This window comes from Oryctolagus cuniculus, chromosome 19 (assembly GCF_051225735.1).
Source record: "Oryctolagus cuniculus isolate XC-2025 breed Fujian yellow rabbit chromosome 19, ASM5122573v1, whole genome shotgun sequence".
NCBI classification, from domain to species: domain Eukaryota; kingdom Metazoa; phylum Chordata; class Mammalia; order Lagomorpha; family Leporidae; genus Oryctolagus; species Oryctolagus cuniculus.
In genome coordinates, this window is record NC_142885.1 from 27,458,217 (window position 1) to 27,484,482 (window position 26,266).

The 26,266-nt window shown below is 44.2% G+C and overlaps 1 pseudogene; it reads left to right on the top strand.

Moving 5' to 3' along the window:
* The first annotated feature begins 19,852 nt into the window (after nt 1–19,852).
* Nucleotides 19,853–20,882, top strand: LOC138846859 (progestin and adipoQ receptor family member 3 pseudogene; annotated as a pseudogene).
* The last annotated feature ends 5,384 nt before the right edge of the window (nt 20,883–26,266 follow it).

Here is a 26,266-nt window from a genome sequence, read left to right on the forward strand (position 1 = left end):
CTGGAACCAACCTAAATGCCCATCAATGGTAGACTGGATAAAGAAATTATGGGATATGTATTCTTTAGAATACTATACCGCAGTAAGAAACAACGAAATCCAGTCATTTGCAACAAAATGGAGGAATCTGGAACACATCATGCTGAGTGAAGTAAGCCAGTCCCAAAGGGACAAATACCATATGTTCTCCCTGATCGGTGACAACTGACTGAACACCAAAAAGGAAACCTCCTGAAGTGAAATGGACACTATGAGAAATGGTGACTTGATCAGCATAGCCCTGACTGCTAATGGACAACTTAATACATTATCCCTCATAGTATTTTTTTTTGTCTGTTCTACTTAATATGACTGGTTTAATTCTGTAATTATCACACAGTTATTCTTAAGTGTTGAAAATTAACTGAAATGTGATCCCTGTTAAACATAAAAGTGGGTATAAGAGAGGGAAGAGATGTATAATTTGGGGCATGCTCGGGCTGACTTGCCCCAATTGGTAGAGTTGGAAACATACTAGGGGATTCCAATTCAATCCCATCAAGGTGGCATGTGCCAATGCCATCTCACTATTCCAAGTGATCAATTTCAGTTCACAATTGATCATAATGAAAGGACTAAGAGTCAAAGGGAGCACATAAACAAGTCTAGTATCTGCTAACACTAACCGATAGAATAAATAAAGGGGAGAGTGATCCAACATGGGAAGTGAGATACTCAGCAGACTCATAGAATGGCGGATGTCCTAAATAGCACTCTGGCCTCAGAATCAGCCCTAAAGGCACTCGGATCTGGCTGAAAAGCCCATGAGAGTATTTCAGGCATGGAAAGCCAAGACACTCTGGCAAAAAGATCTCTGTGAGTGAGATCCCAGTGGAAAGAACAGGTCTTCAAAGAGGGAGGTGCCTTTCTCTGAAGGGAGGAGAGAACCTCCACTTTGACTATGACCTTGTCTAAACAAGATAAGAGTCGGAGAACTCAAGGGGCTTCCATAGCCTTGGAAACTCATGACTGGTGCATAGGGAGATTACTGATGCCATAAACAGGAGTGTCAATTTGTAAAGTCAACAACAGGAGTCACTGTGCACTTACTCCTCATGTAGGATCTCTGTCCTTAATGTGCTGTACACTGAGGCTTAATGCTATAACGAGTACTCAAACAGTATATTTCACTTTGTGTTTCTATGGGGGTGCAAACTGTTGAAATCTTTACTTAATGTACACTAAACTGATCTTCTGTTAAAAAAAAAAAAAAAAGAAACTATCAATTCCCAACTTGACTCTCACTGGGATTAAACATGACAATAGGTCTGATCTGATTTCATCATCATTTAAAAAAAAATCATCTATTATTTTTCACTTTATGTTTCTGTGTGGGAACAAACTGTTGAAATCCTTACTTAAGGTATAATAAGCTGATCTTCTGTATACTAAGATAATCGAAAATGAATCTTGATGTGAATGGAAGGGGAGAGGGAGTGGGAAAGGGGAGGGTGGTGGGTGGGAGGGACGGTATGGGGGGGAAAGCCATTGTAACCCATGAGACGTACTTTGGAAATTTATATTCATTAAATAAAAGATAAAAAAAAAAAATCAAATGCCCAAAGATATTCACTGCTTACATCAAGATGACACGTTAATCCACTCCACTCTACTAACCATTTTACTACCTATACAAAGAGTACTCAGAAAGCTTATGGATAAATTCACATTTTTACATATATGTATATATATATGCATTACATATGTATAGATTTCAAACATGTCCACATTAACACAAGCTTACCTCTTAATTCTATTTTTCCATGAACTTTCTGGAGTCCCCTCATATGTGAGTCATGAAACCATGTTGTAAGCCTCAAACAAACACAATGAACTTTATTTTAAATACATTTCTGTTAACAAAAACACAATGTGCTGGTACTTGTGACTTGTACCTAAGGCAGTACTGAAGGGAAATTTGCAGTTTTGGGTATTTATCCTAGGCAAGAAGGAAGACTGAAAACCAAGGATCTGTGTCTTCATTGTAAACGCTAGTAAAATCGCATAATTAAACCCAAAGTGCAAAAATCCATGTAACAGACAACACAAATTAATTTTTAAAATCAACAAAGTCAAAAATTGGTTCTTAGAAGAAAAATTAATAAAATTGATAATTCCCCTAGGAGAAAAACACAAATCATCTATATTGGGATAAAGGGGCACAGATCCTATGCTCATTAAAAGGATATTAAGGGAGTCGGCGCCGCGGCTCACTAGGCTAATCCTCCGCCTTGCGGTGCTGGCACACCGGGTTCTAGTCTCGGTCAGGGCGCTGGATTCTGTCCCAGTTGCCCCTCTTCCAGGCCAGCTCTCTGCTGTGGCCAGGGAGGGCAGTGGAGGATGGCCCAAGTGCTTGGGCCCTGCGCCCCATGGGAGACCAGGATAAGTACCTGTCTCCTGCCATTGGATCAGCGCCGTGCACCGGCCGCGGCGGCCATTGGAGGATGAACCAATGGCAAAGGAAGACCTTTCTCTCTCTCTCTCTTTCTCACTGTCCACTCTGCCTGTTAAAAAAAAAAGAAGAAGAAGAAAGGGATATTAAGGGGGCCGGCACTGTGGCACAGTGGGGTAATGCCCTGGCCTGAAGCACCGCCATTCCACATGGGTGCCTGGTTTGAGACCCGGCTGCTCCACTTCCAATCCAGCTCTCTGCTATGGCCTGGGAAAGCAGTAGAAGATGGCCCAAGTCCTTGGGCCTCTGCACCCACATGGGAAACCTGGAAGAACCTACTGACTCCTGGCTTTGGATCAGCGCAGCTCCAGATGTTGCAGCCAACTGGGGAGTGAACCATTGGATGGAAGACCTCTCTCTCACTCTCTCTCTCTCTCTCTGCCTTTCCTCTCTGTGTAACTTTGACTTTCAAATAAATAAATATTTTTTGAAAAAAGGATATTAAGGAAATATTAATAGCCATATGCCAACAATTTTGACAACTTTGGTGAAACAGAAAAATTCCTCAAGGAAAAATGACAGAAGACAAACTGACAGTCTGAATAGCCCTGCATTTATTAAAGAATCTGAACCTGTAATCAAAACTCCCCAAAAAGAGCGTCCTGCCCCAGATGGCTTCACTCCGAAGTCCTCTCACACATTCCAGGAGGGAGTGTTACCAAGCTCACTGCTTACACGAGTGCTCCAGAAGACAGAGAAGGAGGGAGTACTCCCCTCCATGCAAACCACTGACACCAAAGCCCAGGCAAGAACTGAAAGAACACAAATTCACTCAGCAAAAGCAGCTTGGCGTTTTTAGCAGTCTCACACAGCTGAAGAGACAAACGCCCAGCTCTCACAGGGACCCATCGTAGGACCATCATGGGGACCCTGGGCAAACCCCCAGAGCACTACACAGTGAGAGTAACCCAAGCCTCCACACAGGGCAACACATCGATGCTCAGACAGAAATCAAGGGAGTGTCTAAGAAGCAGGAGGTAATGGGGGACATGGGAAATACCTAGGTGTGAGTCCAGCCAAATATCTACACCATCAACTGTTGTCACACAGTGGGGCCGGTGCTGTGGTGTAGCAGGTAAAGCTGCCACCTATGACACCAACATCCCATATTGGCACCGATTCAAGTCCTAGCTGTTCCACTTTGGATCAAGTTCCTTACTAATGGGTCTGGGAAAAGCAGTGGAGAGATGGTTCAAGTGCTCAGGCCCCTGCTAAAACCGTGGGAGACCTGTTGAAGCTCCTGGCTCCTGGCTTGGCCTGGCCCAGCACTGGCTATTGTGGGCATATGGGGAATGAACCAGCAGATGGAATATCTCTCTCTGTCTTTGTCTCTCCCTCTCTATATATAACTCAGACCTTCATAATAAATAAATAAATCTTAAAATGGTTGTGAGACAGTGGGTGCCAAGCACAGTACAAGGCTCTGGAGATCTGAGATGCACAGATCTAAGTAACTTCCTTATTACTAGGGAGTTACAGCAAAAAGGATTCAATGTTCAAATGGACACAGGAGCTGAAGACAAAGATGGAGACAGGGCTGACACTAAAGGAAACAGCTCTGGACTGGTAGGAGAAGTCCTGAGCAAGGCAGGAGTACAGAAGATGAAGGTCAAGGTGACCCCATCTGCAGACAGGGCCCTGGGGGACCACCCGGAGATGAAGAGCACCCAAAAGCTGTGGCACAGCCACCAGGAAAGTGCGCTGGGCACAGGGAGGACTTCCAAGCACCAGGAAGACCAGCAGAGAGAGCATTTCCTAAAGAAGGTGACAGAAGGAAAATGCAGGGCCCAAGGACAACACCTGGGAAACACAGAGGTCAAGGGCAGTGGGGAAATGAGGGTGAGAAGAACCCTACGGGATCAGGACTCAAGAAGGTAATGGGGGGCGGCAGCATTGTGGCAAAGCGGGCAAAGCCACTGCACACAGTGCCAGCATCCCACATGGGCATCAGTTCAAGTCCCGGCTTCTCCACTTCTAATCCAGATCCCTGCTAATGTACCTGGAAAAGCAGTGGAAGACAGCCTGAGTGCATGGGCCCCTGCACCCATGTGGGAGACCCAGAAGAAATTCCTGGCTCCTGGCTTAAGCTCGGCCCTGCCCATTGCAGCCATTTGGGGGAATGATCAAGGTAATGGAAGACCTCTCTCTCTCTCCCACTCTCTCTCTCTCTCTCTCTCTCTCTCTCTCTCTCTCTCTAACTCTGTCTTTTAAATAAATAAGTCTTTAAAAAAGGCAACAGTCGGGGGGTTGTTCTCTGGCAAGAAGAGAAATGGGCATGAATGTGACAAAGGTGTACTGGTCATTTGTGATCTCCAAAGCAAACAGCAGGGGAAGGACTCCATGCAACAAGAAGAGTTGGGTGGAAGCAGGATGAGCAACAGCAAGGCTCCTTGGTCCTGAGCGCTGCTTAATGGGTACCTAGACAGGACCCCATAGGATGAGTATACTACCAGGGGCTTCCCCAGCACTGCCTCACACAGAATTGGCACTCACCCAATTACTACAAAATCATGCTCAGCCCCACACAAGGGACCATCCAACTAGGCCCTGAGACACCCCGTCCCTTTCCCAAGGTCACACTGCAAATGAGCAGAGTTGAGGTTCTAACCCAGCCCATCAAGCCCGTTCCAGTCCTAGCGCAGAGTGCATCCCTGGGGAATCACAGCGCCCATTTCACAGACCTGGAAAAGTGACATGGCTTTCACAGGGTTCTTGAGGTTCTTCAGACTCAGAGCCATGAGCTCCATTGTTCATTTTGTCACACTGCCCACCCATGGTGCCCCAATTTGTAAAGTGTGGAAGAAAACACAGATATCCCAAAATAGCCAATCACCATGGCCAGCGAGTTCAGCACCTTACATGGGCAAGAAAAATCAACTAGGCTTTCCTGGACTCTGCACATACGTCCTTGTGACATGATGGTTCCACTACACAAAGTGAGGAAGATGCGTGTCACTACCATGAAGACAGGCCACGACACACCTGCATCCTCACAGAACACTGACAAACAGAGATGAACCCTGCCTTCCTCCCTCCCAGCAACAGCAGCTCCTGTCTGCTTGTCACTTCATTTACCTACGACAGGCTGGAGGCCCTGATAAGCAATCATTCAAGTAGATCAAGAGACTAAATATTTTCCTTGTTCCTTTCAAGTGCGTAAACATGGTCCACCAAAGGCAAGGCAATTATGTGAAGTTGTCAGCTTATTATGTAATCATCTGTGTGAAGCACTACCTAGAAAAATTTTAAGTATTTCTCTGGATCTTAACATAATATCCAGATGAAGAAATTACCTTAGTAACAAAGACTTGGGGCTGGCAGTGTGGCACAGTGAATTAAACCACTGCCTGCAATGCCAACATCCCACAGGAGCATGGTTGTAGTCCTGGCTGCTCCACTTCTGATCCAGCTCTCTGCTAATGCACCAGAAAAACAGTGAAAGATGGCCCAAGTACTTGGATCCCTGCCACACACAAGGGAGACCCAGATGGTTCAGGCTCTTGATTTCTGCCTGGCCTGGCTCTGGACATTGCAGCCATTCAGAGAGTGAATAAGCAGATGGAAGAGCTCTTTCTCTCTTTCTTCCTCTCTCTCTAACTCTGCCTTTCAAATAAATAAAGAAATCTCTTTTTTTAAGGTTTGTTCATTTACTTACTTGAAAATCAGAATTAGAGAGAGAGAGAGAGAGGGAGAAATAGATAGCTTCCACCTGCTTGTTCACTCCCCATATGGCCACAAAAGCCAGGGCTGGGCTGGTATGAAGCCAGAAGACAGGAGCTTCTTAGAGGTCTTCCATGTGGATCCATGGGCCCAAGCACCTCGGGCCATCTTCCCAGGCACATTAGCAGGGAACTAGATTGGAAGTGGAGCAGCTGGGACTCCAATGGATGCCCATATGGGATGGTGGCATTGCAGATATGCCACTGTGTCACAGTGCAGGCCCCAATAAATAAATCTTTAATAAAAATAATTTTAGAATAGTGATAAATAATTAGAATCTATTGACTATGAACTAGTTGTTATAAAACCTATGGCACACAAACATTCCAAACAGATGCAGTGATTAAAAGTGACATTGAGGGGCAGGTTAAGTCTCCACTTACAGTGCTGTAATCCCATACGGGCACCAGTTCAAGTCCTGGCTATTCCACTTCCAATCCAGTTACCTGCTAATAGCCTAGGAAAGCAATGGAGGATAGCCCTAGTGCTTGGGCCCCTGCATCCATGTGGGAAATCTGGAGGAAGCTCCTGGCTCCTGGCTTTGGATTAACCTAGCTCCAGCTGTTGCAGCCATTTGGGGAATGAACCAGTGGATGAAAGACCTCTCTCTCTGTCTCTTCCACTCTAAATATGCCTCTCAAATAAATAAGCTTTAAAAAATAATAAAAGTGGCATTTATAAAAAATCTTCATAATATGGAAAAGGCTTATGCTACTTTGAAAATCAGAATACAGATTTATAGAATAAATTTTTAAATTCAATCCAATTTTTAAAACGAATAAACAATACTAGACACATAAAATGTTAAGTGTGCCTGTCTATGCACAGTTAAGATGCAGGATGAGGAATTATTTTTTCCTATCCATTTTTATTTTTCAAGATTTCTAAAAGGAAAATACATAATTTGTATTTGTGAACCACTGGATGGAAGATTGCTCTCTCTTTTTTCTGTCACTCAGCCTCTTACATAAATAAACAAACATTTTTTTAAATGCTTCAACTTGAATTTACAAAAAGCCAAAAAGCTTTTACAAAGAAAACTTGGGGTCTGCTACAACCCTCCATCCAGGTACAGAATCCAGCACCATAAAAAGTCAGAGGTGGACAGAAGCTGCAAGGTGCCTTGGTTTGAATGCCGGGCATTCCTAGACCTGAGATGACCGTGGCAGCAGCGACAGGTATCCTGGACAGTGCAAACTCGGGACACACACAGTCACTGCCATCCCTTCTCCACAGATTAGGAAGCCAAGGCTCAGAGACTCACCCCACGTCAGGGGTCTGCCACTCCTCCCCCACGTGCCCAGATTTCACTGCACTCCCCCCAGCACGCAGACACTGCCTAAGCAGCCATCATCCTGTGAGGAAGACCCTCCCTGACACCACTCAGCGAGATTCCATCTCTTGAAGAGAAACATCAGTCCTCTAACTCCTGGCTGCCACTCTGCCTGGGTTATTAAACCTTCAGAAAAGACAATGTGAAGTCGTTCAGCTCCACACAGACTGCCCAACTTACAGGGAAAGAAAGACAGCAGGATCCCTGTCCCCAGGAGTGAACAACACAGGGAGAGATCAGCTAGCTAAGGGACACTAGGAGCCTAACTAAATGATCTCATTGAGATCTCAGCCAGGTAATCAAAAGGAGAGGAGGAAGAATCCCCTGACTTCTTAATAGCAGGGGAGCTGGGGAAAGGAGCAGCCCAGAGCTTCTGCTCAGGCAGGAACAGCACCAACTACATGACCTGCTCCAAGAACCAAAAATGCCCAGTAAGCCAAATACTCACTATGTAGATGAGGAAGACTGGAAGCGACCCTGGGGCTCCGGACGCTGGATGCAGCAGTGTGCAGATGCGTCCCTGGGCACCATGGCGACGGCCATTGGCGAGTGCGCCTGCGCCTGGCGCTGTGACCCGGAAGTGCACCCGCACGCCTGACCCCAACTCCGCGGTGCTCAGGTGAGAGTCAGCGCCGCATCCTCTCCTGCCCGAGAACCTATGAAAGCCAGGAGGAGAGGAGCTGTCCTCGACGCTGCTGGCCAAGCCTGAGCCTGAGGGAGAACCAGTGGCCCCAGGGTCAGGCGAGGGTGCGGGTTCGAGGCTATCGCGCCATTTCCCAGGCGCGGTTCTCTTCTTCGTCCCCTTCCGGAAGCAACGGCCTTCACGGACCTCAGTGCCGCCAAGCAGACCAGGTGCCCTTGGAGGTGAGTGACGCGCGGCTTTTGCGGTTTCCTTCTGGGGATCTTGGCTGCAGGCGTGCCTGTTGTTCTTGGGTCCCAAAGGTGCTGGTGGAGTCGCGGTTGTGCTGTGTGGATGGACTGGAAGGGTCCCCAGGGTGCGAGCAGCTGTACAAGAGCAGAGTTGGCTCGGTGTCCTCCCGGAATGGCCCTGCATTCCCGTCTGTTTGCTCTTTGAGGACCCAGCTACCCTGCTCTAGACCACTGAGAGTGTTGTCAGGAGGAAGGAGAGCAAAAGTGCGTGTCTGTGTCCTGGTTTAGGAGGACAGTTTGAAGGTAAAATTGGGTTTATGGATCCGATGTCTGTATTCTGTATTATATACCTGTAGAGCAATACAGTTTCTCGTGTGCAATGAGTCCTGTCAACATTGAAAACTGTATGGGTGTACCCACTACTGGGAACATATTGAAGGAAATGAAATCATTGTGTAGACAGAGAGGTTTTCACAGGCTTATGCTTATTGCAGTAGGATGCACAAAAGCCAGGCTATACAGTCTGCAGACGCATGTATGGTGTCCATAGCCCATAATGTCTTTATTCAGTCTTGAGGTGATCGGCATTTTGGCTGATGGCTTATCTTTGCTCTTGTGAATTGAGCTGTGGTAAATATGGGGGCAGAGAGAACTCTTTTTTTGTATGCCGATTTCATTTCCCTTGGGTATATACCCTGGGCTGGAATGGCTTGCTCCTATGGTACGTCTATATTCAGATTTCTCATGTATCTCCATTGTATCTTCCACAGTGGTGATTTCAGTTTATATTCCCACCAGCAGTGGATTAGGGTGCCTTTTTCCCCACATCCTCAAGGCCGTTGTCGTATCGATTTGCATTTCCCTGACGCCTAGTGATCCTGAGCATTTCTGCATGTGTTTGTTGGCCATTTAGATTTCCTTTCTAGAAATATGCCTGTTGAAGCTCCTTGCCCATTTCTTGAGTGGGTGGTTTGTTTTGCTGTTATTGAGTTTCTTGAAAGTTTCTGGTAGTTTATCTTTTATCAGTTGCATACTTTGCATATAATTTCTCCCATTCCGATAGTTTCCTCTTTACTTTGCTGAGTGTTTCTTTTGCAGAGCAGAAGCTTCTCAGTTTGTTTGTTTGTTTGTATGTTTTGGTGTTCTCATCTATTTCTTTGTTTAGTCTTTGTGATTCTCAGGTATTGAACCTCCTTCGTTAAAGTTATCCCAAAGTCCTTTATTTTCTTTGTAGCTATGTGACGGTACTGGTCTTAGAAGTCCTTTCTCAGCCATGACATTGTCTATGTATACAAATAGGATGTTGAGTTTCTATCCTGGCACTTTACCAAACTCTACTCTGAGTTTCAATAGTCTCTTAGAGTAGTCTTTTGGATCACCTATATATAGAGTCATGTGATCTGCAATTGGGGATAGTTGGACTTACTCTCTCAATTTTATCTAATATTGAGAAATGAGAGAAAATATACCAGCATGATAACATGCACATAGAAAATGGCAACAGTGACCTCAGATGCTACCTCTCTGTATTCGATCTTTCTTTGTGGAAGACTTGATTTGGGCTGTTTCCAACATGATCCATGCTTTAAATGCAGGGCTAGGCTGTGCAAGGTGGTGACTAGGAAGTAGACCTGTGTTCTGTGGAGAACTCCGTAGATCACAGGTGTTTCAAGTCCTTGTGTGAGTGGGTACATAAGTGTCTGAAAAAAATATATTACTAAGATTACCTCATGCGCAAGTCAGAGATGATACCACACAGAATGTTTGTAAGGAAAAAGAGAATGAATGGGCACCAAAATTTTTTCTTCTAAGACCAAGTTAAACTTTTTTTCAAATTCTGTGTTAATAGGTTAGGTAATGCATATAAAATCAAATTCTAAATAAACTCTTGTAATGCCCTTGATGTATTATTTTATTTATTGGTATGTTTTCCTTTTTGAATAAAAAAATGCCTTTTTTAAAAGATATTTTTTATTTATTTGAAATTAGGATTTACACACACACACACACAGAGAGAGAGAGAGAGAGAGAGAGGAGAGAGAGAGAGAGGGAGAGAGAGAGGTCTGCCATCTGCTGGTCCATGCTGCAGTTGGCTGCAAGGGACAGAGCTTAATGTATCCTGAGGCAGGACCCAGGGGTTGGGGGCCCTGAAAAGCATTTATAGGTCAGTTTTTCACTGACTAATTTTTGCTCACTGTTTCCTATGATTTGTTATTTGTCTTTGTGAACCCCCCCCCCACCTCCCTGTGACCTGATAATCTTGGAATTCATTTTGGAAATGAAAGGCGGGTCAACCTCTCTGGGTTCTACTTTGGTGAATGCCACAGGCAATCACTTTTTCACAGTGGGGCTTTTGCTCCATACACGTTATTCTCATTTTCACATGCAGAAGTTGGGGCTCAGAGAGGCTGAGTGACTTGCCCCTGGTGACACAGCATGATGCTGCCTGTGTTGCGTAATTGGGGAGTGAGTCCTTGTGAGCAGAGAAGTGAGGCTGGTGGGGCAGAATGAGTCCCAAGGCACCAGCAGGAGTGTCCTCATGGGACCTCTCTGAATCTGACCTTATGCAGCTTCCTCCTCTGCCCCATCCATGCTGGCCTCTCAGGTCCGTGATGGTGCCAAGTTCTCTTTCACTTCGGGGCACTTACATTGCTTTTCTTTCTTGATTGTTTCTGTCCTTGAACTTGTGCCATGAAACTGAGGAACACACCACATTTCCAGGTGGTTAAGAGTTTGGTATCTGCGGGAGATGTCGTGGAAAGATGAGTTTCCAAGCCTCATGTTCCTCTTCTGTTACAATGGGGCAATGATAGATTCTACCTCACAGGGTCATTGGAACGGATTCCAGGAGGGCTGATGCTCAGTAGGCGTTCAATACACAGGTGTTGAGTGCGCCCATGTTGGACTAATCCATTTACATAGTCCCCAGGCCCCATGGCTGCCCTGGAGTTGGGAAAGCACAGTTGTGCCCTTGTCCCTCCCGCCCATCCAGTGGCCATAGGTCTGCTTCTGTGGGGGCCTGGCAGCCCTGTGTCCTCTTCCAGCAGTTCTCCCAGCCTGTTTCAGTCACAGCCTGTGAGGGTCGATGAGATGTTCATGAGTGAGAAGCTGCTTGGTGAACTTTTTAGCACATAGTTGGAGGTGGGAGCAAGAAGCCAGGGACCAAGCAGCATTGAGCATGTGCAGCAGAAATGCAGGGGCCTGAGCAAGACCTGCAGCAGCTCCGTCATGTGTCCAGACTCTGTTGCTGTTCTGGTCCTACTGAGATAATTTTGTCTGAAAATCTGTGGTTACGATGTCTGATTGGTACAGGACTCATGTGGTATGATTCTGCATTTTTATGGAATCATGGAATCTGCATCTGTGTTGTTTACATGAATACCCTGTAAATCCTTGGCTGCTGGTACTTTTTAAAGATCTCTGAGTTAAAGATAGTTATCCAGTTGGCTGCTTTTGGTCTTTTTGCACTAGTAGGGCACTTTTTGTACTAGTAGTGTGTGTTCGTGTGTGTGTGCATGTGTAGGAGCTGTACTGCTGGAGTTCTTCACAGCAGGAATGGTGCAGGTTTCTGCAGTGCTTCAGGGCTCCCAGAGTGTTTCAAAGGCAGTTGGGGAGATCTGGTCAGCATCTCCAGGGAAGCAGCCCACATTTGAGATGTAGCTCTTACCTTAGAAGAGATGGGCCTTGGGAAATAGTGCCATGTGGGAGTGGAAGAATATCAGTGCAGGGAATGAGAAGTACAGACCTGAGGAATACAGATGATGTTTTCTTTTCTTCCTTTTTAAAATACATACATATTTATTAATTTGAAAGGCACAGTGAGAGAGGGAGAGAGAGAAATAGAAATAGATACAGATATTACCCATGCACTGGTTCACTCCCCCAATGCCTACAACTTAGGGCTGGGCCAGGCTCAAGCCAAGAGCCTGGAATTCCATCTTGGTTTCCCTCTTGGGGGTGAGAACTCAAGTACTTGAATCTTCACATGCTATTTCCCAGGTGCATTGGTGGGGAGCTGGATAGGAAGTGGAATCACTGGGTCTTGAGCTGCTGCTCTGATCGGATGTGGATGTTCCAAGTGGTGGCTTAACCTGCTACATCACAACCTGCCCTTTCTGTGCTTTTAATACCTATAGGAGACATAATTTTATGGAAGAATCAATCTATTCATCTTTGCTTTCTTCTTCCCCTTCTGAAAGGGGAAAAATGGCCAATGTTTTAGGCATATTTGTTTATGATAGTCAAAGTAAATCTTACCTTTTTCTTGGTCATTCATTCTTCTAGCAACATTTGAATACATAGGATGTGCTGAACCCTGGAGTTACAGAGTTAGACTAGTGTTCTTGTGGAGTTTGAGGCTTTTTGGGAAAGATTTGTGGAAAAACTATACATTAGAATGACAGTTTAGGGTGGCATTGTGGCATAGCAGGTAAAGCTGCTGCCTTTGACACTGGTATCCCGTGTAGGGAGCCTGTTTGAGTCCTGGCTGCTGGCTGCTCTGCTTTTGATCCAGCTGCCTGCTGTGGCCTGGAAAAGCAGTGGAAGGTGGCCCAAGTCCCTGGGCCCCTGCACCTGCGCTTATGTGGGAGATCTAGAAGAGGCCTCTGGCTTCAGATCAGCCCAGCTCCAGCCATTGCAGCCATTTGGGGAATGAACCAGCAGATAGATCTCTCTTTGTCTCTCCCTCTCTTTGTAAACTCTGCCTTTTAAATGAATAAATAAATCTTTAAAAAAGAATGAAAATGTAATAGTGTAGTTTATTGGTAAGAGCCTTAAATAGAAAAGTAGGTTCTCATATTGCTTGTATAGGTGAAAAATACTGTTTAGCAATATCTGTTAAAATGTGAAATGAACATAATTTTTGACCCAGCAGTTCCATGGCTCAGACTTTATACCCATATGCAACAGTAACTCTAGGATAAAGGGTTTTTCTTTTCTTTTCTTTTCATGATGATTCAAAGTTAAAATTTATCAGAGGCTTTTGCTGAATCCCTAGGACTGCTGGTTTGCCTTCACCCATTGGCAAGCATCCCTTGTCTTGTACCGGCACTCTGTCATGGGCAAGCAACACTTACTCCCTTGCCTGTCATGGATCTAGGCTCTCTGGGGGCCCAGGAAGAGGGATGGTCTCCTAGTTTCTTAGGCAGATGTGATGTGCTTTCCAACTTCCACAGGCACAGCAGCCCCTGTGGCCATTGTCAGTCCACCAACTCGTGATGGGTAGGGAATGGCAGGTATGGCAGTTTCCTGGGTGACTTGCTGGCAGAGGGACTAGGAGATCACCTGTACTCCATAGAATCTGGGAGAAGAGAATGTGGTTTGTGGGACTCGAGGAGTCTTCCTGAGGAGCTGTACCCATGAGGAGGAGAGCTGTGAGAAGTGCAGCTTATAACAAGGCCCTGTCCTGGATGTACTTGTGCTGACCCAGCAGGCCTCTGTCTTTTCTTCTACATCTGGAGCAACAAGATCCTTTGGGCTTATGTGTCTTGCTTTGTTAAAAAAACAAACAAACAAGAATAACAACAACAAAAAACCTCCTAAATAGCCAGAATCTTCCTTTCCACCTGGACAATCCAGTGGCCACTCCTTCAGGGTGGACCAATGGAGTCATTGGCATTGAAAACCTAGCCCTGCCATACGCTGCCTTGTCTCAAAAGCTTTCTGTTTCCTAGTGCTTACCGCAGACACTGGCAGCTGCTATGTTGTGTGCATGTTAGGTCACCCTCAAGATGACCATTCCCCCAGGCTCTCTCCCTACACACCCACATCTGGCAAGCTCACCAACCTCCTGCCCTTGGCCAAGGTTGGTCACAGCACTGACCTGCACAACCCCTTCCCCATTCCTTCCAGACATGCTGCAGAGGCAGCGTCCATATCTTCCTCAGACAGGGTCAGTCCCTCTGCAGTAAGCATTTGCAGAGTGGTTGCCCACCTAGAATTACACAGGCATCTTCCCCAGAGTGTACATTCTCTGAAGGCACTCACTTGGTAGGTATATCCTTGCTTTAATAGCTGTTCAGTAAAGGAACAAAAATAATTGAAAAATCCAAAAAAAATTTGCTGCTATTGACAGGCAAAGAGAAATTTACCGATTTTCTGGGCTTCCTGTCAGTGTCCAAAGTAGAAGAATGCAAGGATCTTATAATTCTCTTCATGTGATCCTTGCTTTCTCACTGAATCACTCATTGCCTCCTAGGATGTGAAGTCAACATTAATCTTGAACAAGTTGAGCTAATCTGTGCCAAAGGAAGATGCATTATTCATTTAGACCAGATAACCACCATCTTGCTAGGGAAACAAAAACTTGTTTGTGCATGAGGAAAAAAAAATTAGAAGTCATTTTTCCATCCCTCAAATGGGAAGGTTTCTAGGGAACAAAGCAATAAGAAATGCAAGCAGACACCTACATATGCACACACATACACACACACATATACACATGTACATACAGAGACACATGTACACACACAGACACACATTTACTTCCTGCCTGGACACCTTAGTTAGAACTGGGAGAAATGATTTTTATTTTAGTTCTTATTCCAAATTGAGTTCTCTGGGAAACATTCTGAGCTTAAGATTGATGTGCAAGAAGTTTACTCAACAGCTCTCTTGGGGGAAGGAAAACATAAGAGGAAACCAACTCACAAACTAGTTTTGCTGACCACCTGGCAGCCTTGTCCAACCCTGCTCAGAGCTCTGGAGATAAAATGGCCCGTCAAGGTGTCCCACACAAGGTCAAAGGGCTGGACCTTTCTACTCTTAACCTCAAGCAGTCACTGAATGAACCTGTATCTGAGCAAAGCTATCTGTAGCTCTAAGGAGGTCAAAAACAGAAGGCTGCCTGTCAACTGCCCTCCTGGCAGCAGGGGTAACAGTTCAGCTTTTAACAAAGGTCTGGGCCTATCTCTGAAACCACCACAGATCTACTCCTAACCAACTGTATGTATTTGGACAGGTCACTTTACCTCTCTGGATTTTCACTTTATCCCCTATGAGAGGGCTGGTGAATTAGGTAAACTGAGTTTGAGTCCTGACTCTGCTCCCAATTTTAACTTCTTACTGATGCATATCCTGGGAGGCAGCAGGTGATGACATTAGTACTTGGATTGTTTAGGAGATCTGCATTGAATTCCTGGCTCCAGGTTTCAGCCTAGTCCAACCCCAGAAAGTTGCAGTTATTTGGGGAGTGAACCAGAAGAAGATATCTATCTCTGTTCCTTCCTCTCCCCACTCTATCTTCAAAAAATTAAAAATATAGACTTTAAAAATAAAATTAATTTTCAGAGTCTGACATCTACCAAAATAATGCATGTGTGCACATGTGCACACGTGTGTGCACATGCACACACACACAGTTTATATGCAGTTAAGATGTTACCTGGTATACCCACATCCCATATCAGAGAACCTGACTTCAAGTCCCAACTCTGCTAATTTCAGCTTCCTGCTAATGCATATGCTTGAGGCAGCAGATGATGGCTCAAGTAGTTAGGTTCCTGCCACCCAAGTGGGAGACTTGGACTGACTTCCTGACTCCCAGCATTTGGGGGAGGAATGAACCAGTGAAAATGTCTTGTCTGTCTCCCCTTCCCCCTCCCCTCCCCTCCCCTCTCCTCTCCTCTTTTTCTCTCTCTCCCTTTCAGATAGGTAGATGATAGATACAATTAAAATGACTACACATGAATGTGCATGTCTCTAGAATATATAATATAAAATAATGCTATTTTCTGAAGTCTTTTAATGTTCCAGACCCTCCACCTAGAAGTGATAATTCTCTTTTTCAATTGATAGCAGTTAGATCCAATTATAGAAACCTAGCAGGAGAAGAAAAAATCCCCTTCTCATTTCTCCCTTTATCAACCAACCCACAGGATCTTCTACATCCTCTGCTGCTAGATTTTTTTCAAGGCTCGTGTGGGCATCTGCAGCATGGAAACCAGCTGGCCGATTTCTTGAATCTGCTTATTCTACTTTTTAAGCATCTTTACAAAGAGTTCCCCTGAAGAACCTGCTGCAGTTAGAGTCAGCATGAGAAAACAGCAGAATCAGATTATCTGAGAGTATAAGATGCCTGAATACCAACTCTATATTAATACAGTTCAAAGGCAAAGCTCATTTGTGGAGCATTTCAGTCATGTATCATTGAATAAAATGTGCAACTTGGTGAAATACATCCAGGAACACATTTCTTCTTTTTCATTTGGGTTGTAGAAGTGGTCACCCATGTGCAGGTAGAGGCCAAATCATAGGGGCAGGTTTTAATGTCCATTAGAATATACCATTTGCTAAAGACTTTGGGAGCATATCTTTGTCTCATGTTGAGAGTCTCAGGATGGACCAACTTGGTTCCTGGTTTTGGGAGCTAAGAGAAAATGATTAGGGAAGCATGGATGTAGAAGGAAGACATATAGGATTCTGAGATGAAGGAAGATGGAGTAGTTTACAGGTTTCCAACTGCCAGTCTGGAGGATGCGAAAAGTTGGTGTTTCAAAATTGCTTAGGCAGCTTGTAAAAATAGGGATTTAGGGCCAGTGCTGCAGCTCAATAGGCTAATCCTCTGCCTGCAGTGCCAGCACACCAGGTTCTAGTCCCAATTGGGATGCCGGATTCTGTCCCGGTTGCCCCTCTTCCAGGCCAGCTCTCTGCTGTGGCCCGGGAGTGCAGTGGAAGATGGCCCAAGTGCTTGGGTCCTGCACCCCATGGGAAACCAAGATAAGCACCTGGCTCCTCCTGGCTTCAGATCAGCATGGTGCGCCAGCTGCAGTGTGCCAGCTGTGGTGGCCATTGGAGGGTGGACCAACGGCAAAGGAAGACCTTTCTCTCTCTGTCTCTCTCTCTCTCACTGTCCACTCTGCCTGTCAAAAAAAAATAGGGATTTAGAAAACTCATCCTTAGAAATTTTGAGATAGTAACAAATTCTCTTGCTTGATTTTATTATATCCAGATAAGTTTAAGAACTGCAAGAGTAGTTAAAATGTAAGACTTGGAAGACTAGAATTCATTTATTACTCAAATATATGGTTCTTAAACACTGTCTACAGAAAAGTTGCCTGGTTGAGTTCTGTGGGGCTTATAAATATGTATTAGACATAGGGTGTCTCAAATCTCTTTGACCATGACCGGAGGTCTAGCAAGGTAGGCATTTAGAAGGCAGACAGAGAGAAATGCTCTCAGACAGCAGTTTACATTTCAGTGGGACAGAGAAAAAAGAATGGGATTGTGAACCTGAGGAAAATAAGAAAACCACTTTAAAACAAGTAGGGAAAGAATGGGAGACAGTGTGGCAGATCTCTCCAGGAATGGTCGCTAGTTGAGATGACCAAAGCTTGAAGAAGGCCAATATTAAATCAGCCTCATGTGTTTGTAGAAAAAATCCAGTGAACGCTTACATGTAGCATTTAACACAGTGTGTAATGAATGTCAAAAAATGATAGATATTAATCATTGCATCTTTATGGGGCTACGAGGAGCCAACTTGTTCCAAAATACTTCTCTCTCCCTCCCTATCAGTTATAGAGCCTATAATTCTGTATGATAAATTTCCTTCTTGGACTTTGAGGAGTTTTCCAATTTCAAGAATTTTATTTAAAAACTATTTTGAAAAGCTCACATCTAAAGTTTTTAATAGTTAATCTTTGGCTGGCGCCATGGCTCAGTAGGCTAATCCTCTGCCTGTGGTGCTGGTACTCTGGGTTCTAGTCCTGGTTGGGGCACCGGTTCTGTCCCAGTTGCTCCTCTTCCGGTCTAGCTCTCTGCTGTGGCTCAGGAAGGCAACGGATGATGGCCCAGTGCTTGGGTCCTGCACCCGCATGGGAGACCAGGAGGAAGCACCTGGCTGCTGGCTTCAGATTGGTGCAGAGCGCCTGCTGTAGTGGCCATTTGTGGGGTGAATCATTGGAAGGAAGACCTTTTTCTCTGTCTCTCTCTCTCACTGTCTAACTCTGCCTGTCAAAAAAATAGTTTATCTTTGATAAGAAAGAATAACAACAGGGGCAGTGATGACCTGAGAAGAGCAGAAGTCAGAAAGGAGGGGAGGCAATGTGAGAAGCTAGACACCACTGCTGCAGATCCACCCTCCTGCAGATGAGGTCAGTGTGGCCCAGGCTCCCTCCAGGTACTGGGGAAAGAGACCATAGAGTAGGTACCCCTGTTCCTTAACCATTCAGGTCTTCACAAAACGCTTCCACTGATGAGAATCAGTCACTTGGCCCCTCAAGTCACAAGTGGGTGGATAGGTGGAGACGGCTTGGAAAGGTAGTCCCTGGCTGAATCTTTATGCTTTTAATAGCATAAGAATCTTTATGCTATTAAATCAAGGTACAATCAAGATTATTTGAGTGCTCAGGACTCCTGAGAACTTGACAATGCACTCACAAAGAGGAGTGAGAAGCAGAGAGACACAGGCTTGGCCCAGAAAGAGAAATGCTAAAGCCAAGAAACAATTCAAAGTATAGAATCCCCTCCTTCATGTATGATTTGACCTTTTCAGATGGGAGAAAAGTGTCCATCAGGGATGAAGTTTGGGAGAAGAGGAATCCTTCTGGGATTGAGAGTAGAAGCCTCAGCCTAATATTTGAGATTTGAGGCCAGGAGGAGGGAAAGAGGCCAACTACCTGGGACTAATCTCCAGATGGAAATTTGGTTCTGAGGTTTGACCAGCATGGCCTGGTGACCACCAAAGGTTTGTTTTTCCTGGTCCAGCCAAGGGCTGCATTTCTCAATCCCCCCCACCTTATATGTAGATGGGACGTGGGACTGCTTCTCACCGATGGAATGTAAGCAGACAGGCTTGGTGAAGTGCCAGGTGGTTAGGAAGCGATGTCTACCCTCATAGTCTGTCTGCATCTGTAAGCTGCTGAGAGGAAGAAGAGGTCAAAGGAGCCACAAATTAGAAGGGGCCTGGGCCTCTGTATGATCATGTGGAAGGCCCTGCAACCTGTAATGTGAATGGAAGTAAGCATGATGTTTTGAGTCTCAAAGATTCCAAGGTTTATATTTGAGCAGTCAGCTTTACTTTAACAGATAAAAGGGCGTAGAAAATTCAAGAATCAAAATGATGACTCCTTTAACTCTTCTTCCCTAAGAATAAAAACCCTTGTGTGATAAATACAGGCAACTCACATACCTCTCTAACCACCAAGGCAAAGAAAAGGGGAATTTCCCTTCCCCACATCTACATGTACCTAGGCTTCAGGATCCAGACTTTTAGAGGATTTTATTTATCTTTGTCAAGGTCTCCATCTGTCATCTTTTAAACCACTTTTACTCTAGATAAAAGTATTGGAAAGGAAGCAGGCATTAAACCTAGTGGTAAAGAAGCCAGTTAAGGCGCAGAGTCCGCGGGCTCCGGGGTGGGGCTCCAGCGGCGAAGCCCCCTCCCTGGGGAGGCGGGGCCTGGGCGAGCTCCGGAGCCTGGAGCGGCGGCAGCCGGGACGATGCATCAGAAGCTGCTGAAGAGCGCGCACTACATCGAGCTGGGCAGCTACCAGTACTGGCCGGTCCTGGTGCCCCGCGGCATCCGCCTTTACACCTACGAGCAGATCCCCGTGTCCCTCAAGGACAACCCTTACATCACCGACGGCTACCGGGCCTACCTGCCCTCCAGGCTGTGTATCAAAAGTTTGTTTATTTTATCTAATGAGACGGTTAACATCTGGAGTCATTTGCTGGGTTTCTTTCTCTTCTTCACCCTGGGAATTTATGATATGACATCTGTGTTACCCTCGGCAAGTGCATCCAGAGAAGATTTTGTAATTTGTTCTATTTGTCTTTTCTGCTTCCAGGTCTGTATGCTTTGCTCTGTGGGCTATCACCCTTTTTCTTGCCATTAATCAGAAAAAACATGTCGAAGATGGATGGCATTAGATTATGCAGGAATTTCTATTGGAGTACTGGGCTGCTATGTCTCAGGAGTATTTTATGCATTTTATTGTAATAATTATTGGCGCCAAGTGTACTTGATCACAGTGCTGGCCATGATCCTGGCAGTGTTCTTTGCGCAGATTCATCCCAATTACCTCAAACAGCAATGGCAGAGGCTCCGTTCTATCATCTTCTGTTCTGTTTCGGGATATGGAGTGATCCCCACTCTTCAATGGGTTTGGCTCAATGGTGGAATCGGTGCTCCTATTGTACAGGACTTTGCACCCCGTGTACTTGTGATGTATATGATTGCTCTTCTTGCTTTCCTCTTCTACATTTCCAAAGTGCCAGAACGGTACTTTCCAGGACAACTAAACTACCTCGGATCAAGCCACCAAATATGGCATATCCTTGCAGTAGTGATGTTATATTGGTGGCATCAGTCAACAGTGTATGTCATGCAGTATAGACATAGCAAGCCTTGTCCTGACTATATTTCACATTTGTGAATTCAGGTATGGCCACCTGGTGAATTCAGTTGTTAAGCAATATATAATGGGGAGTTGTATACCCCACTGTTTTTAAGGTTCTCATTAGTTTTTCTTTTTCCTCTTGTTTAATATATCATGAGTAATGCTTTTTAAAATTGGAAAAATAAACTTGGGTATCTGTGTAGTAACAACTGCTTTATGGACCCTTAAAACTACTAATCTTCTGCTTATACAGAAAGTGAAGTTTCGCTGGCAATCATAAGAAACATCTGAACAATGAATGTGGCACTAGTGCAGAAATAGGATTTTATTTTACTTACCACCAGCTTCGTTTCCTTAGGAAGGGCTCATCTCCATTAGAAAATGGAGTCATCCTGTGTGATTACTTTAATAGAAGATACTTTCAGTAAATTGTCAAATTTAAGTGCCTAATCAAGGCAAGATTGATACGGCCTGTGCTTAGTATTCATGTAAGTTAGGACAGTGATTTTGCATAATCACTAGCCATTAAATACATATTTTGTTTGATACTGGCACTTAAGATAGTATTTCCTTTAGTTATACATTCTCTACTCTCTAGCAACACTGGATTTTTTTACTTTGCCAGAACAAAAACTTGCAACTTCTTCTCAAGTTGAGAGGGGTATTGAGAAAAGGAAAAGAAACTTGCATTGTTATTTTCTATCAGATAAGAATCACATTAGATAGTAACTATGTGATTAGGCAACAGATTCTATGGTGTAAAACCACAGAAGTCTTTAGCCACCAAAAGTTTTAATTCCAGATACTATTTAATTCCCAGTAATAATTTAATTGCAAGACAGAAAATTTGACTCCGAAATTCCAGAAAAACTTTTGCTTTTCTGAATTTGTATTCCTAAATTTCCTGATGATGGGGGTTCCCAGCTATATGGCCGCGAATAATTTCAAGGCCATAGGACCCAGATGGCCGTCTTGACCTGGAAGTGCACTTTTAGGCCTTAGAACAAGTCATGCCGATGCCCAGTTGGGTGATGTGGCTATTCACCTGTGCTCTGGTCCTGCTTCTGCATGTTTTATGCATTGCCCTGACAAAGTGCCGAGAAACACTGATACTTGGACCTGAAGTGTTAAACGTACTCTGTTTTGTATGTACTCACTAGGGCTCCCTGCCCCCTTGTATTGTAGTATTTTCATCTGCGTTAATTAAATCCCTTAAAGCAGATTCACAAAAATGTACATCTTTTTTTGGAATATAAAATATTATCCAAGTTTCTTCATGAGCATGAACTGCTTTCAGAACACAATTATTGAATATCAGAAAAAAAAGTTGATCCTGGTGAAGTTCATTCCCAAAATGCCTTGTGTACATCGGATACTAGGAAAGCTGCTTTAATGTACCTCAGTTTATGCATCTGTAAAATGTTGTGTTTCTTTCCAGTGTAGTGCTTTTGAAATACAAATTCCATACCCTCACCTCCACCCCACCCGCAATGCTCAGCAAGGAGCATTTCCTAGCTAGGTTCAGTCAGGGCATTTTCTGTCATACCCATTTTTTATGACAGAATGCTACTCTGAAAATGGCTCTCTTACCTCATAAGGCCACAAATTCGATGTATATGTTAAGTGGTACAAGAGTAGGCGATATTTCCTTTAAAGCATGCTTTGTTGGCCTACTTTTAAATTAATATTTTTGTCATTTTGGTCAAACAGAATACACTGAGTAGTTAACAATCAAGTTAAAAATAAAGTGGAAGTCCAGTTATTTTATGTATGGAACCATTTTTTATTATAAAATCTTCTCCAAATTAAAAAGAAATTAATTTTTTCAATTTTAAATTCATATTTTTGTTTTAGTGTATTGATTTAATGCTTGCCATATGAATTAATGCATATACTGTATTTTTAACACCTTTCTTTGATTAAAAGATATACTGTCTCACCGTAGAGAGAATTATGCCATGTAAACATTTCAACTGTTTATGAAAAGGCTAGAATTTGGAAGAGGGCCTTCTCTCATTTTTATCTTTTCTATGTTATATTTATTATAAAGTAGGGAATGAAGGAGTCGATTGCTGTCAAACTATAAGCACTTCTGTATATCCACCTTTATTGACCACCTACTGTGTGCACAGCACTACTGTTAAAATTTTTACGATATTGTTAACATTAAAGAACATTTAAAACTTGCATACAAATCTGAGCCTTGTATATTTATTTTGTTTTTATAGTTATCAAAATAAGATTAAAAGTATGCTATCCAGCTTCAGTGCTCAAAAACAACTGGTGTTAATTTTACCTATGTGTAAACTGTAAAAGTTCTTTACCTACAGACTTTATGTTTTAAAATTACTATGCCTGTTTTATATTGTCTACAGTAATTTATAGGGTTGTAATTAACTCATTTAAGTACAGTTATCTTTCTATATAAAGCCATTTTCAAATAGCCAGGTAGTGTTTGTCTGTCATTACATTGAGTGTAATTTATTAAGCTGCATGGCAAAAATATGTATTATGTAAATAAAGTAGGCTTACTAAATATAAAAAAAAAAGAAGCCAGTTAAGATGTCTGCATCCCGTGCTGGAGTTCCTGGGTTTGGTTCCTGGCTCCAGCTGACTCCAGCTTCCTGCTGTTGGAGACCCTGAGAGGTAATAAAGGATGGCTCAAGTAATTGGGTTGCTGCCACTTGCATAGGAGATGTGGAATGTATTCCATGTTCCCAGCATTGGCCTCTGATCAAATCTGGCCATTGCTGGCATTTAGGGAGTGATTCAGCAGATGAGCAAGTTTCTCTCCCTCCCTCCCTACCTCCCTCCCTCCCTCCCTCCCTCTTTCTCTCACTCTCCCTCCCTCCCTTCCTCCTTCCCTCACTTCCTCCCCTACTGCCTCCCCTCCCCCTCTCAGGTAAAAAGGAAGGAAGGAGGGAAGGGAGGAATTAATTAAGAAAGGTGGAAGAAAAGAAGGAAGGAAGGAGAAGAAGACAAGACAGAAAGGAAGAAAAGAATGGAAGAAAGGAAAGGAACATGTTGGAGAACAGGAGGGATACTTGGTGTTTGTTTTAACTTCGTGGAAAAGCAGAGAGGTAAAATAACAGACTGAGAAGCAGGTGAAATTCTTGGTTGTGAATAAGGGGAGTACTGCCAGAAGAGAACACTGATCTGTCTCTGACCTTCTGGGTTTGCTAAGAGACAGAGTTCTTTAATTTGGCTGATGCACTGATGGTGTTTGAGTGGGCAAGGGTGAGCTTTTGAGTTCAGGTAGGAACTTGAACTTAAAAGAGTTGAGTTATTCTTCCTAAAAGCATAAAGAAGAGTTGAGAAAAGGAGGAGAGATGGAAAGGGAAAAGTGACAGCAAGATCTGGAGTTGCCAGAGGTTCTAATGGGGTGGGGGTGTTAGGGATAATCTCTGGGATGAGGGGGAGGCAAGGAGACTGTTGTATCCATGAAACACTAACTCTCTGGCTGCCTAAACTATCCGATCAACTTGCATGGCATTCTTCTGTTTTGTCCCAAATTTTCCATGGAGATTTGCACACTCAAGACACCTTCTTGTGGGAAGTTTTGCAGGGCCACCCAAGGATGGGATGGAGTTCCATGAGAGTAGAATAGGAGTAGCATGTAGTGATCCTGCTCCAGACAGAGCTTAAAATTGTAGATCCACTCAACAAAAATCCCCTGGCCCTCCACGTGTCCATGGCTATACTAGGGCATGGGGACAATACCTGTATGCAATACACATGATGCCTGGAAACTCAGTCTAGTGGAATGGCAGACAGTAAATAACTGAGCACATAAATAAATGAGAAAACAAAGTGAAATATGGGCCATTTCTTTGCCTGGAAACAAACGCAGAACACGGAAGCCAAGACTTCCTTCTGCCAGGAATTTACAACCTCCTGCGGTGAGTGGAGGTCCACTCCACTGTCTCAGAGGGGCCTCAGTACAGCTGGGCTGCAGACTGATCGTGTCCTCATTTACTTATTTATTATTTCCTCCACAAATCCTCTGTCTTGGGCCCACAGTGATGTCACAGTATATGTCAATGGATAATAAATGTATATGGAGCCCTTCTTTGTATGGGGAAATAGTTGCTACCCAGGAGGATAAATCAAGCTTGTCACTGCGGAGGGCATTCATGGATTCTGCTTCAGTCTGGTTGCTAAGGTAAAAGCAGTGAACCGTGGTTTGAAATCATTCTATATCACTGCCTAGAGGCCAGGAATAATGCTAATGGGAGGCCTCCAGAAGCCCCCTCACTGTCCTTGGGGAGATATGCATTCTGCCCTGCCCCAAGGAGAGACACCTCGATTTAATTCGTGGTTGGTGGACGATGACATCCTTGTCCTGCTGGCAGTGCAAGGACACCAGCTAAGGGCACTCAGAAACCACTGAGCCCACACTGCCATGCTGCTGGCGGGAGTGCAGGAAGGGAAAAAGAAGGAGCTCCATTTAACATTCTAACAAAACCAGACCGAAGGCCTCCTGAACCACTAACTCCCTTCTGAAGGGCAGGTCTCAGACTAGTACACTTTGTTTTGCATCAAGGAAGAATGTCTGAAAAAGCCAGAGCGGTGGGATTTTAGCACAAAGTGCAGGGCGGACCTCACCATGGGCTGACAGACCAGAGGACAGAAGGAAGATGGAGTCATCTTCAGGTCTTGTTCCTCCCAGACTGAGCCCAAATGTCTCCTCTTAGGAGAGCAGACCCCAGCACTCCGTACGTCCTCATTCATTACTATTAAATCAAGGTCTAGGGCCTTGGTGATCTCCAGAGGAATCCGGGGAAGCACACCAACCAGGTCCTGTGACTTTGAGGGCATTTGTGCCTCTGTTTGTAAGTGGTGGCTCATAGAGCTCATGTGTCTTTGAACTTCTGTGCATCAGGACAAACTCTTTTCCAACGAGGGCACCCCAGTGTGCCTTCAACAATCCCTGAGAAGTCCCTTAGCTCCTGATCACCTGCCAAGCTTGATATTGTCAGTCAGTTTCATTTTTGTCATCCTGATGGCTATAGTAATGATAGCTCCTGGTGCTTCAACTTGCATTTTCCTAGTTATTAATGAAGTCAGTATATTTCCATGTACTCATGGCTATTTGGATATTCTCCTTTGTGAATTACCTGCTTCATCAAAACTATTGGCCACTTGGTGAAGCTCTGCCTTTTTCTCATTTATACTGGTTCTTTCTATATACTAATGAAGAGACTGCCTTTTCATTCTCTTCATGCTGTCTCCAGATGAGCAGAGGCTCTTACTTTTGATAGGGCCCAACTTTTAAATGTTTTCTTTTATGATTTGTATTTTTTTAACTTTTATGTAATTAATATAAATTTCCAAAGTACAACTTTTGGATTATAGCGGCTTTTCCCCCACATAACCTCCCTCCCACCCGCAACCATCCCATCTCCTGCTCCTTCTCCCATCCCATTCGCATCAAGATTCATTGAATTATCTTTATATACAGAAGATCAATCTAGTATATACTAAGTAAAGATTTCAACAGTTTGCACCCACACA